This window comes from Vicia villosa, linkage group LG2 (assembly GCF_029867415.1).
Source record: "Vicia villosa cultivar HV-30 ecotype Madison, WI linkage group LG2, Vvil1.0, whole genome shotgun sequence".
In the NCBI taxonomy this organism is placed as follows: domain Eukaryota; kingdom Viridiplantae; phylum Streptophyta; class Magnoliopsida; order Fabales; family Fabaceae; genus Vicia; species Vicia villosa.
The window spans coordinates 152,610,000-152,622,878 of record NC_081181.1 but is presented as its reverse complement, the minus strand read 5'-3'; the positions used below and the strand labels follow the sequence as shown (position 1 = coordinate 152,622,878).

The window sequence follows — 12,879 nt, the reverse complement described above, 5'->3', positions numbered from 1 at the left end:
TTTTTAAATTCCTATTCACATATTAACGTTTTATATATATACATTAACTATAATATATACTAAAAATATGTAATGTACATTAACTATAATATATATCTTAATATAATACTAAACTAGTACTTAGACCCGTGCGAGGCACGGGATAAATTCGGTAGGTTGAAAACAATTATAATTCATATCTTTAAATTATATTCTCTCATTTCAAAAAAAGAATTCAATAAAAATAAATAGTAAAAAAGACTATCTAAAACAACACAAATAAAATATCAAGAATTTTTAGGCTCTTCCAACACAGACAACATAAAATACACTGACCTATGTTTTGACATCTCTTCAGCAGGTAAGGTTGATATTAATGACATGTGGGTTGAGAAACATAAATCATGACTTTTTATACATTAAAACTAACTCAAAAAAAAATTAATTTTATTCTAAAAATTATTAGTCATAAAATTGGCCACTTAAACTAAAATGTTGGCTAAGTCAATTCTCTAAAAAAAATTATTAGTCTTAAAATTATTTATTATTAAAATCATAAAAATAATTATTATAATAATGAATAATAAAATTAAATGGCAATGAAATGAATCAAAGAAGTTTTCATGCATTCAAAGCTTAATTAGCGCAACCAAAACTTAATTAGCGCAACCAGGAAAGAAGATGTTGAACTTGGAAGCTCCACAAAGTTTATGAATTTTCATACAACAATGTTAATATTTTTACATATTATATAAAATTGAATGTTGAAAACTATTCTAATCCTATAATCTTAGTTTTGAAAACTATTCTAATGAATATTTTGAGACTTCCCTAAAAGAGATATATGCTTAGATTTTAGTAGGATAGTTGTTAGCACAAACAACTTATAAGTAGCTTCAATTACTACAATACTTAAATAACAATTGAATCTAAATACATGAATTCCAATCACCCTTAATATACTATACATTTAACCAAAATACACTTTTTGTTGAGTCTAAATACATTTAACCCTTAATATACTTCCATTTACTTGTTTTTTATAGCTTAGTGAGTTGCTTTCATTTAAGGAGGATTGTGAGAACTAATTAAAAAATGTGTAAGATTAAATAATTGGACAGTGGAGTCCATATACAATACAGCTTAAAATTGTATGTGTTTTCTTACTCTCAATTTAATATTGTTTTAAATTCAAATAAACTCCTCTTTTCTTATCGTATAGGATACAAATCGTGCATGTAAATTGGTTTAAAATAAACACAAACTCAACAATAGATTAAACAATGAAAAACTAACAGTCTGGGAAAAAAGTTGTTTAGCCTTAGCATTTAGCAAAAGACATATGTCTGCAAGATAGAGAAACTATGACAAACAAATCTCTCAAACATACTCATTTGGTCCAAGCAATAAAAAATAGGAGAAATATACAAAGAAACATGCAAGTAGGCTTCCATCTGCAATTGGCCTAAATGTAGAAACTTGCAGCAAGAAATGTAGAAACTTGCAGCAAGAAATTGAGTAGGCTTCCATCTACAATTGGTTGGTCACCACTTGCACAAAGTGACCTATGACATAGTTCAAGAGGCTTCCATCTGCAATTAGTCGGTCACCACTTGCAATTGGTGATTCACGTGTATTATACAGTTTACCCTTCACATCTCCTACTGTAACACGATATGGCTCGTTTGGAGGAACCTATTTCCAAAATTTCAAAGTTTATTACCAATATTTCATGAGTGCTGATATTAAATTTTGATAAGTTATGAAAATTCTGATAACCATGTTAAAAGTGTGTTATTTGGAACATAACGATTCATACAAATATAATGTTTTGCACCTTTCTTAGATGATATATGGAGCTCATCATCCCTAACACGAAGCTTGTCATTGCAACGCCAAATAGACAACTAAAAAAGCATATAAAAGCAAGTGTTTAAGAACCATTTCCTTGATGCTTATTGAAATTTTATTAACACAGCCGAAACCGGCATATAAGATTACCTAAAACATGAGATCCTCTATCTGAGAGAAGTATAATTTAGCTGCCATCATTCGAGCCAGCAAATACATGTCCCTTGTAACTTCAGGGGCTACCCTTGGATAACCTATAGTACACATTAGACATATTGTAAGAGAAAAGATATAACTATATTATAAGCCTTGTTTCTTCCGAAAAAAGTTGTGTTCATTTGTAAATTTCTTTGGAAAGATAAGTATAGCGTTACGACCTCCTCCCATCCAAGAAGAGAATTGGATAACAGGAGCATTATACAGGACACATTTGTTTACTCTAAAATTCTTTAGATCTGTGTCAACCCGCCGGCAAATAAGAGAGAACAAACGGGCTCTGCTCAAATGTTACCTTTAACTAATCCATCCCGGTGGAGTGTACCTTCTCGTCGTCAAAGCCAACTCCACTGCGGAGCCGAAACCAACAATAATCAAGAGTCTTTGAAGTGATAACAGATTAGCCGCCAAAGCCCAATCCATTCCTTTCACCGTGAAAATCGCAAGCTCTGCACAACCAAGCTTGCAAATCATGATGTGCAACTAAGCTAAGATAATATTGGCATACAACAATAAACAGATAGAAATTATTACCTCGCCAGGTTTATTTCTCATCTTAGAATTTATAAACCTTAAAAGATGCTTTTGATTCATGCATGCTGAGAGGTGGACATGAGTATCAACTTTCCTAACATTGAAGAAGTCTCGATGAAGAGCACTCTTTTGGGCGAGAAATTCCTTATCCGCGTTTAGCATCAAATGAAGAATGAATTGCTGAGTACATACAAAAATGGTCAAAAACCAGCTGATTTTAAGCAGATTAGAATAGAGGCAGGACCTAACAAAAGACACAACGACTAACAGTTAATTTTTCAAACCTGGCCAAAAGTTCTCCATCAAGAGAATATAAATCTGCTTGACTGCATTCTAAGGGCTATGTTAGATTTGATTTGATCTTATCTTATTGAATGAATTGAAAAACCAAAGGAAGTATATGGAAGCTAAATTGAACATTTGAATCCCTGAGAAAGTAAACAGTTTTGCATACTATTGACTGCAACATATGGAAGGTCAATGCAAGTTATATTGGTCGTTTAATCCTTATATAAACCATCCCACACTGGTGTGTTTCCACATCCAAGCTCCAGAACAAATGAATTGGGCGTTAGATAGGGATGAATAATGTGACGAAAATGGGAATAATCCTTGAATAGCTCATACTTCTCCTCCTTCGAGAATCTCTCATCCCTGAAGCATCAAATTCTCAGAAATTCAGAAAAAAATATCAATGAAGATGTCAAAGGTTTAATTATTACTTACCAGTAAGAAGGGTTAAGGTTCACCAATGCGGTTGAGGGTGATACACTTTCCGTCAGTGTTCAGTCAAAAATGAAACATTTATATCTTGACCATCAAAAGGATGCTTACCTGGTGTAACACCGACTAATACACACTTGTCGTGTTGCTCAAAATCAAGAAGAAATAGGCATCTTTTGTTTACCTGTCACACGGATTCGACAAAATTAGCTTGCAATATTGCAGGGCAAAGGCCATGAAACATTAATAGTATTTCATCATATACAATTCATGATTCAATCCTCAATGAAAAGGAATCAATATTCGAAGAACCAAAAAATCGTATGCCTGAGCAGCATGCTAACTTCCTGCTAGATCCAGAAAATTTTGTTCAAACAAACTAACTCTTGGTTCATTACATCTACCTGACAACAAAAATAAAACAACCTATCTTGCAAAGAATGTCTTAAAGCACATATCAAAAATAATTCAACGTCCTTTCGTTCTCACCAAATTAACCGGTAAAATTTAAAGACAATACTATTGATTAAACGGAAAAAAGTAAATGCGTTTACCATATGACATGGTATAATTCAATCTGGATAGTCAAATCAAAAGGCTGAGACAACTTTTTAAGTTCTGAAACAATGAAATTGTTGCGTTATAGTGAAAATTGAAGAGAATGCTAATGAATTCTCCTATTAACACCGCAAAAGCAACACTTTCTAAATATTTGTATGTTTCAACAATAAAGATGTGGATCTAAGCCATGTTTATCAACAAAAACATAAAAAGTTAGTAAGAACTATAGGAATAATCACAACTTCAATGCCACAATTTGTAACGAAGAGTATTTTATCATCCACACAACTAATCCATCAACAAAAGGTTACAAAATACAAAACATTTTATTCACCTAACATTCTATTGTGACCCTAACCCCAAATATAATTAATAAATCAATAATTGAATCATATAAACCCTAAGCAATTAGTAATTCTAGCAACACATGCATCAACAAAATTAAGAACTGAAACAAAAATTTCTCATTCAAGCAAAATTGAAATTAAAAAATAAACACGACCTAAATCGGTCGATTCAATGGTATAAGATTAGAGGAGAACACAAGAAAGGGGAAAACGAAAAACCTTGCAGATGGGGCATGTGATTTTGAGACCTTCGACTTTGGCTTCAATCTGAGAGCCTATAGATTTTTGATTCTATTTAGTGTTATGCTCATGCGCTTCAATTTTCTGCTTTCCCCGCGTCATCTTGAGTCAAGATTCTTGAGAAATAAAAATGATGACATTAGATAGGGTGAAGAAAGAGGGTTGGCGACTGTTAGGGTTAGTGTAGAAAATAGAGAAAATGGGACTTAGAGAGAGAGACAATGTGGGAAGGAGAATGGAAAGTGTCTTAAAGAGAAGAAAGTAAAAAGATAGAAAAAGAGTAAGGGAGACGAAAGATGCAAAGATAGAGAAACAACATAGAGATAAAGGTGTGCCTTGAAAAAGCAAGTGACATATTGGGATATGAAAAGGTGTACGTTGAAAATAAAAGAAATAACTATTAGAAACTTAAAGAATCTGATATTAATATTCTATTATAAATTATAAATAATAATTAAATATTAAAAATAAAATTATGATTAATTATAGGAACCTTTCCACTAATAGTAAATTTAAAAATAGCATGGATTCTAAAAATTTGACACTTGTCAAAATTTCCAAAAAACTCATTTTGCTTTATTATTATGTATGATATATAATATATATCTTTCAATTTCGTAAAATAACATAATTGCTAAAGTGGCCTAGTGGTAAGCCCCTGTTAATTAACGTGGGGGATATTTTCTAATTTTCCAAACGCCACATGAATGCCAAGTCACCAGATTCTCTATGCCCAGTCAGCCAAACAAGGGATAGGGGTAGCGGAACCAAACAAGGGATAGGGGTAGCGGAAATGGAATCTGTCTTTTATAAGAGGGTAATCTAAAAAAAGTTTAAAAGGGGAAAATCAAAACTCGCCCTATTGGCCAGGGGATGAATATGTATTAACCCTAATTTAATATATATTCCAAAAGCTACTATTGTCATTGTCATTGCACATTGTACCAGCAAACATTCCAAATCAGAATCAACTTCTTCCTTTAGTTTTTCAAACTTAGTTCTAATCTCCATGACTTCCTGCAACATTTCATTTCAATGTAGAACCAAAAAATGCGGGTTTAACCAATAGTGCAATTTATAAAACAAAGGAAACACTGCTATAAGCATTTAATTGAATTGTTAATCCTAACCAACAATTATAGTACTAACAAAAGGTTGTTGATTTGATTCTCAAAGTCGTTCCAATGGGGTGCAGTTACCGTGCATAGATAAAAATCTATGCACCATGCATAGATTATTATGGACCCTTGGATCATTAGATCAAATTATAAAGATCAATTGTTATTACTCAATACTCAACACTCACTACTCAAAACTCAATACTCACCACTCAATACTCAATACTCAATACTCAATACTCAATATTGGATTAAAAACATGATCCAATGACTTAGATTGACTTATGCATGGTGCATAAGGAAAATCCTTATACATATTAGCCAATGCCGTTCCAATGGTGGTGCAGAAACAATCCTATATTTCAAACAACAATTAAAATAAATTTGTAGCCTTAACATTGAAAAAAAATAACATGACCAATGCTACAATATACCTTTAGTTGAGCAATGATTAATGAAATAGACTTGAGTTCCCTAGTATTTGTCCAACATTCTCACACTCTCAACATTCTATTAACTGAGCTATATGCTATATAGTTTATATACAATACAAATCAAGAAAAGTAACATAACCCTCCATAATACATTAATTCAAGCTCACAAAATTTATAATAACCATGCTCATGCTATGCACAAGCATATAGTAGTAACTTTATTTCACAACATTTCTTACACAATATGCTTCTTTCTTCCGTAACTCTCTTTGATTCAGCAATCCAAATATAATTAACTACTGTAATAAAAAACCCAACAACATTGATGAAATAACTGTAACACATCACAACACAACAGGGAGGAAAGTTTTAGCCTTTAAACACACATCACAACACAACTCAACAATCTAAGTTAACTAAACTTTACTTGATGCAATGCAATGCCTAAAAGTCTGCCACAAGCAAGACTAACAACAACAGCTGAATCATCGGATCTGGTGCACAAAAACTAATATAATTGTAGTTATGATGATATACATGAAACAAAAAAATTGGTGGTTTAATTAATTTTCATGAATATCACTTTTCAGAATGCACACATTTTTTCAGTAAAAAAAATAATAAAGGATGCACTTGACTAAATTTCCCATGAAGTGTGAGGTTAGGTACTTTTGTTTAAAATTGAGACTGGTATGCTTCTTGCTTTAAAGTTTAAAAAGAAAAAGAAAATCAATTCCTTTACAAAAGAATCACTAAATATAAGCATAAGAATCTTAACATTTGAATTAACTTGAGAAGCAGACAGAAAGACAGCAGTGAAAACGCACAGTTACTTGAAAGAAATTACACTCTGCGGTATTAAACTTTAAGGCATCAAGCAACATTTAACCTAGAATCCAAGACACACCTTGTTATTCTAATTTCTTTCAGATTGCTATGTCCTGGACACATGTTTTGCACAGATTTTACCTGCAGGTGTGAAAATCTCAACAACTTGTATGACACAAAATATTTGTTAGTGTCCAAAAACATACATCAACATCAATTTCATTGTTGCTGTGTGTAAATCAAAATCCAAAATAGACCAAGCTTTAATATACGGAGAAGATCCTAAACTCATGAATAGACCAAGAATGCTTCCCTGCTTTGTTTCTTTTCATATATATTACAACAAACCATGCTCCGGCGGCCACCATAACCGGGCTGCACCACAAATGTCATTATCCAAAAGAGTAAATCTTCACATTTTTGTTGCAAGTCTTCCATAGCAGGCTAACCAAAGAGTAAATAAAGCCCTCGATCTTGCATTATTATTATAGAACAACTTTTTCCAATCCACCTCTTGATATCGATCTTTAATAGTTGGGTAGATGTCCTGGTTAGGAACTTCTCTTACTATAGAAAATTGTCCCAGTTCTGGAGCTGTTCAGCCACCACTCTTTAATTCAAAATGGCCTTGAGAATCCACGAACAGGAATTCCTGATAGGGACCTCCATAGTATTCATGCCTTTGCTATAATAGCAGTGGGTCCATTTGATCCACAAAGCTGTCATTCTTGTTGCAAAGGTTCCAAAACAGTATGAGCAGAGAAACTTTGTTCCAATCCTCAATAGATATGATGCTGAGGCACCTTGGTTTTTTGAGGAACACACTTTTTTCCAAGCTATATGAGACTTTTTGGTGATTTTCTCACTACCTACCCATAAGAAAGAACGACAGACACCATCAACAATTCTAATTCAACCATTCTAATGACTTTTTAAGGAATGGGAATTACTTGTATCCAGAAATTTACAATAGAGAACAACGCACTTTTGATTAATTGAGACGTTCCAGCAAAACTAAGAAGTTTATATAACTCCACCTCTCTTGGATTTTAGAACTCTAGTATAGTCTCCGTTCACTTTATATGTGTATGACACAATGGTTACTGTGGTCATAATCCATTGAGTAAACTTTGCAGGAAATCCCATCTCCTTTAAGATAGCCTCTAGAGTTGACCATTACACAGTATCATAGGCCTTTTGAAGGTCCATCTGCAGCACACACTTTGGGATCAGTTCAAAAGCAAAGAGAATATGGTTTTGTATGTGCAACCTAGGCAGAAAAGTAGTCTGCTAGTTATGACTTTGGAGATGAGTTTATGTATAGTGCAACAGGATATAAGTCTATAGTCCAGCTTCACCATTGTAGGGATAAGTGTTACTAATGTGTTGTTTATAGCCTTGTACATGTTGCATTTCTCAAAAAATTCCATAACTGCTTTGATAACATCTAGTCTAGTGACCTCCCAAGTTGCTTTATAGAATTGTGAACCTGGAGATGTTATATCTTTGATACCTTCCAAAGCTTTGATTATTTCCCTTTTAAGACTGGTAGCTGCAGTCCCCACAAGATTATTATAGAATTTTAGACCCTCGTCTTCTATGTTTTTTTGGTCAGTTAAGAAGTTACCCTCTTTTGTCTCCAAAGAAGTGATGTGAGCATGTTTTTAATTACTTTTCAGAGAAGCATAAAAATAGCTATTATTCCCATCACCATGTCGATTCTAGAGTATATAGGATTTATAGAGTGTTTATTAAACCAGGTAAAGTGGTCTCCCTCACTGTCCTTTTCAGTCAGCTGATTTGTGTTTTTCATATGGTTACAAGATCTATATATTAAGAGCATAGATAATAACAGTACGCCAATCTTTGAATTCCTCATTACTAGAGTACAACTCAACTCACAATGAATATAAATATAATGATCAGAACAAGAAATTAGCTTTAGTTTAAAAAATAGCTTTTTGCGGTAACTGTATAATTTATATTAACCAAGTGTTTCACTTTGTTTCCATTATTATAAAAGCAAAGGCACATGTCATCATTCATGCATTTGCTCATTTTTTTCATTTAAAACAAAAACATATCAAAGGAAATTTTCTATAAAAAAACAAAACATATCAGGAAAACTTTAATACGAAAGTTACTAAATAAATAAATGTGAGTATTTAAATTTAGGGTTTGGAAAGAATAACGAAATAGTATATGTACAAGGTCCAAGCCCAATAACAGTGCTCTTCTCATCTATAATACCATTTTTCAGCCGCCCTTCCAATTCAATTATCAATGAGCCGTTCAAAAAAAAAAAACCGCAAACCCCGCAAGGTGAAGGCTCCCAGAAAGCGGCAGCAACAACAACTCTCAAAAGGTTCGTTGTGATTTAAAATAGGTTGAATTTTGAATATGAATACATTTTTCTCTAATCCATTTTATATGGGTTATTTTCTTGTAGATATTATCAGTGATTTGTCAGACTGTATTCTGATTCACATACTATCGTTTTTGGACGTACAAGATGCCGTTCAAACTTGCATTTTGTCTAAAAGATGGATTAATCTTTGGAAGATACTCCCCACTGTTGAATTATTATATTATTCATTTGATGAACCCCAACTTTATGAACAATTTGTATATCAATTTTTGTCTCTCCGCAATGACTCAATAGACATTCACTCCCTCCAAATTTATCCAACTTTTACCGAAGAGCGTTGCACCATGTTAGTGTCTCAGATTATAAAATATGTTTTTTTACACAACGTTCAACACTTGCTAATCAGATTCAGATACTTTAAACCTTGTTGTTTTTTCTATTCATGTCACACTTTAAAGACACTTGATCTTACAGGTGGTCATTTTACTTTTGGTGGGCAAAGTATATTTCCAAATTTCCTTGATTTTCCAAAATTAACCACACTCTCTCTAACCTACTTTACTTTTTGTTCCAGAGAAGATGAAGGTTCTGTTAGTCCCTTTTCCACTTTTTACATGTTGAGTAATTTGACCATTGATCAGTGTATAGTTTTGTATGAACAAAACCTTTGCATATCAAATCCCAAGCTTCTCAATTTAACTATAAACATGAACTCATATCCTAGTAACTATCCCGGAGTCTTTTTTGGAATAGAATTATATGCTCCAAATTTACATAACTTTTCTTTTAGTGGTAAAAGTGTTACAAAACTTTTTGGGATTCTCTCTTCTATTAAACAATTAAATATTCAAGTTAGGTGTTTTGACCTGAACTATTTGGTTTACTCATCTATTCTACTCAATTGGTTGGTGAAGTTTGCTAATATAGAATTATTGACGGGAGATGAATATACTTTTGAGGTACTTTATATTTTATCATTAATTTTACTTTTTATGTTATATATAAGTTTTATAAATAAATATATATATTTGCAATTGACTCTAATACTTACCTATTTCTTAGGTTTTTCGATATTGTCATGAATATCTGAAGATTGAGCCATCATCTTTATGTAACTTGAAGTCATTGAAAATAAGAGTGACGGCACATTCTTGGTTATCTCGATTTGATGAAGCAGTGGACTTCTTATTTCAAAATTCACCATCAGCAAAGGTTGAAATTATTAATCCCTCTGGTCACTATTATAAACAAAAAATTGACTATAAATCTTGGTCATCTTGGTCACTATTATAAGCGAAAATTATTAAATTTTAAACTAATTAATACTTGTATTACTATTATACCTTTAATTTAATTCAAAAGCATTTAAGAAAATTAAGAATATTATAATAAATTTTATTTAGTTTATATATGAAATTAAGAAAATTAATTACACTTAACTAACTTTCTTAATATTTGTGAAAATAATTATTTTGGCTTGCGTTCATTATATACGATTTTATATTTATTAAATGAGAAATGTCAACTAGTACTCTTTAAAAACAATATTTTCTTTATATGAAATGGTTAAAGAGGACCACTGGGCACTCATTAGCATGACCCTTATTTAATACTCCTTCCGGTTTCAAATATAAGCAAATTTGCAAAAAAACTCACCCTTTAAGGAGAATGTCTCAATGCATTTAATTCTTACTCTCTTTCTAATTCTACCCCTATTTATTGCTTTGGAAATTGTTGCAAACATTTAAAATGTAAAAAAATTATAGGGGTATATTTGGAATAGTGACATTGAATGTAATAAATATTGATTTTTTTTTAGAATTTTGTTTATAAAAAAAAAAGACCATAGAATTTTTTTTATTTTTGCTTATATTATTTTTTGGACTTTCTATTTCCCATAAAGTTTATTGCTATTTATATCAATTAACAATTTAAAAAACAATGTATAAATTTATGTGTATTTAGTGCTTTAGAGCCTGTTTGGTGCGCAGGATAAAAGACAGAATATCCTATCTCAATCTAATGTTTGTTGACACAACATGATAGGATAAGTTAATCCTGAAACTTATCCTATCCTGCCTCACTAGTTCAAATTGCTATCCTGAATATAAGTTGGGTTAAAATCCGGCAGGATACGATAAGAAAATAATTTACTAATTTACCCCTATAATATATAATTTAAAATAAAAAATTAAATATAACAAAATATAAATAAAAATTAATTTGATATTAAATTAAAAATATTAATAATTAATTTAATAAAATAAAAAATTAGAATATTTAAAAATAAAATAATTATTAAAATTTTAAAAATATGAATTCTAATTTAATTTTTTATCAAATTAAATATATGTTCTTGCAAGGGTAATTTTGTTTTATATATATATACACGAGAATTCATGATCTTTGTCAAGAAAAATTGAAATTATTTACTCAATATTGTCAATAAATTTTTTTTACCAACTAAAAATTTTAAATATATATATATATATATATATATATATATATATATATATATATATATATATATATATTGTCATGTGTCAACCAAACACATAATATGATATGTCTTATCATGTCTATATCATATCCATTCATTATCCTGCTTGAAATCTTATCATACGGACCCTTAATGTTTTATGGAAAAATTGTTTTCGGTAAATAGCTAATATCAATTAAGAGACGCAATTATATCCAATTAGTGGTACTTTGGAAATTTTTTGTTAAATAATTGATTGGCTGCGAGTTCGAATCTCACATCACAACTGATTTTCTTTAACAAGGTGTTTATTTCAAGTTTAAGAATTAAGTTCTCAAGAATAATTTTTAAAAAATGGTTATACCCATTTTTGTTAATTATTTGAAGAAAATTTATTCCTAGACATATAGGTTCCAAGGAATAAAATAACCTCCAATAACTTCTATAATTCCAATGATTTTATTCCCATGTACCAATAACTTCTATAATTCCAATGATTTTATTCTTATGTAAAAAGATATTATGCATATGGAGGATAGTGCTCAATACTCATGGATATTCAAAGCAATCTTGCGGCAAAGGGAAGCAGTTGGTGGGTTGCAGATTTGGAATTCCATGGACTGTTTTAGAACTGCCAAGGTCTATAAGATGATACATGAAGATGATACACAGGTGCACTGGTACAGACTATTCTGTGGGAATAATGCGAGACCTCGAGCCCTCATCACTCTTTTGCAAGCTTGTCATGAGAAGCTTGCTACTAGGAGTCGACTGTAAAGATTTGGTATGGTGAATTTCAACACATGTTGTTTTTGTATGCAGGAAGAAACACTAGATCATTTGATGTTTGAGTGCATCAAGACTAGGAATGTTTGGAAGCAAGTCCTTATGTGGAGCGGTTTCAACCATGACCCCAGGATATGTGCTGAAGAACTACCATGGGCTGTGGGTATCTGTAAGGGGAAGTCTGCTAGGTCTAGCCTACTGAAGATGGCATTTGCTGAGACAGTCTATGGAGTATGGGCTTTTAGAAATTCCATTAGTTTTGGGAATGGGAACGATGAAAATAGAGTTACTTTGGACATTATTGATAGTTTGATATATAGGGGATGGACAAAAGTAAAGCTTAGGCCATACTTGGCCCTTATGATGTTGTAGTCGGTTTTGTTTAGCTGGACCATTTTGGTCGCTATGTGTAAAC

The 12,879-nt window shown here is 31.6% G+C and overlaps 1 long non-coding RNA gene across 3 annotated transcripts; it reads right to left on the bottom strand.

Moving 5' to 3' along the window:
- Nucleotides 1-1,235: 1,235 nt before the first annotated feature.
- LOC131652506 (uncharacterized) lies at nucleotides 1,236-4,798 on the bottom strand. Of its 3 annotated transcripts, none has more exons than XR_009298726.1 (8): nucleotides 4,431-4,798; nucleotides 3,307-3,487; nucleotides 2,865-3,234; nucleotides 2,581-2,760; nucleotides 2,342-2,495; nucleotides 1,981-2,084; nucleotides 1,799-1,886; nucleotides 1,236-1,674 (listed from the first exon to the last, which is right to left on the bottom strand). It is a non-coding gene; the product is annotated as an uncharacterized LOC131652506 (long non-coding RNA). The 3 variants fall into 3 exon arrangements; XR_009298727.1 differs by having other exon boundaries at nucleotides 1,817-1,886; nucleotides 3,415-3,487; XR_009298725.1 differs by having other exon boundaries at nucleotides 1,817-1,886; nucleotides 4,431-4,797.
- Nucleotides 4,799-12,879: the final 8,081 nt, after the last annotated feature.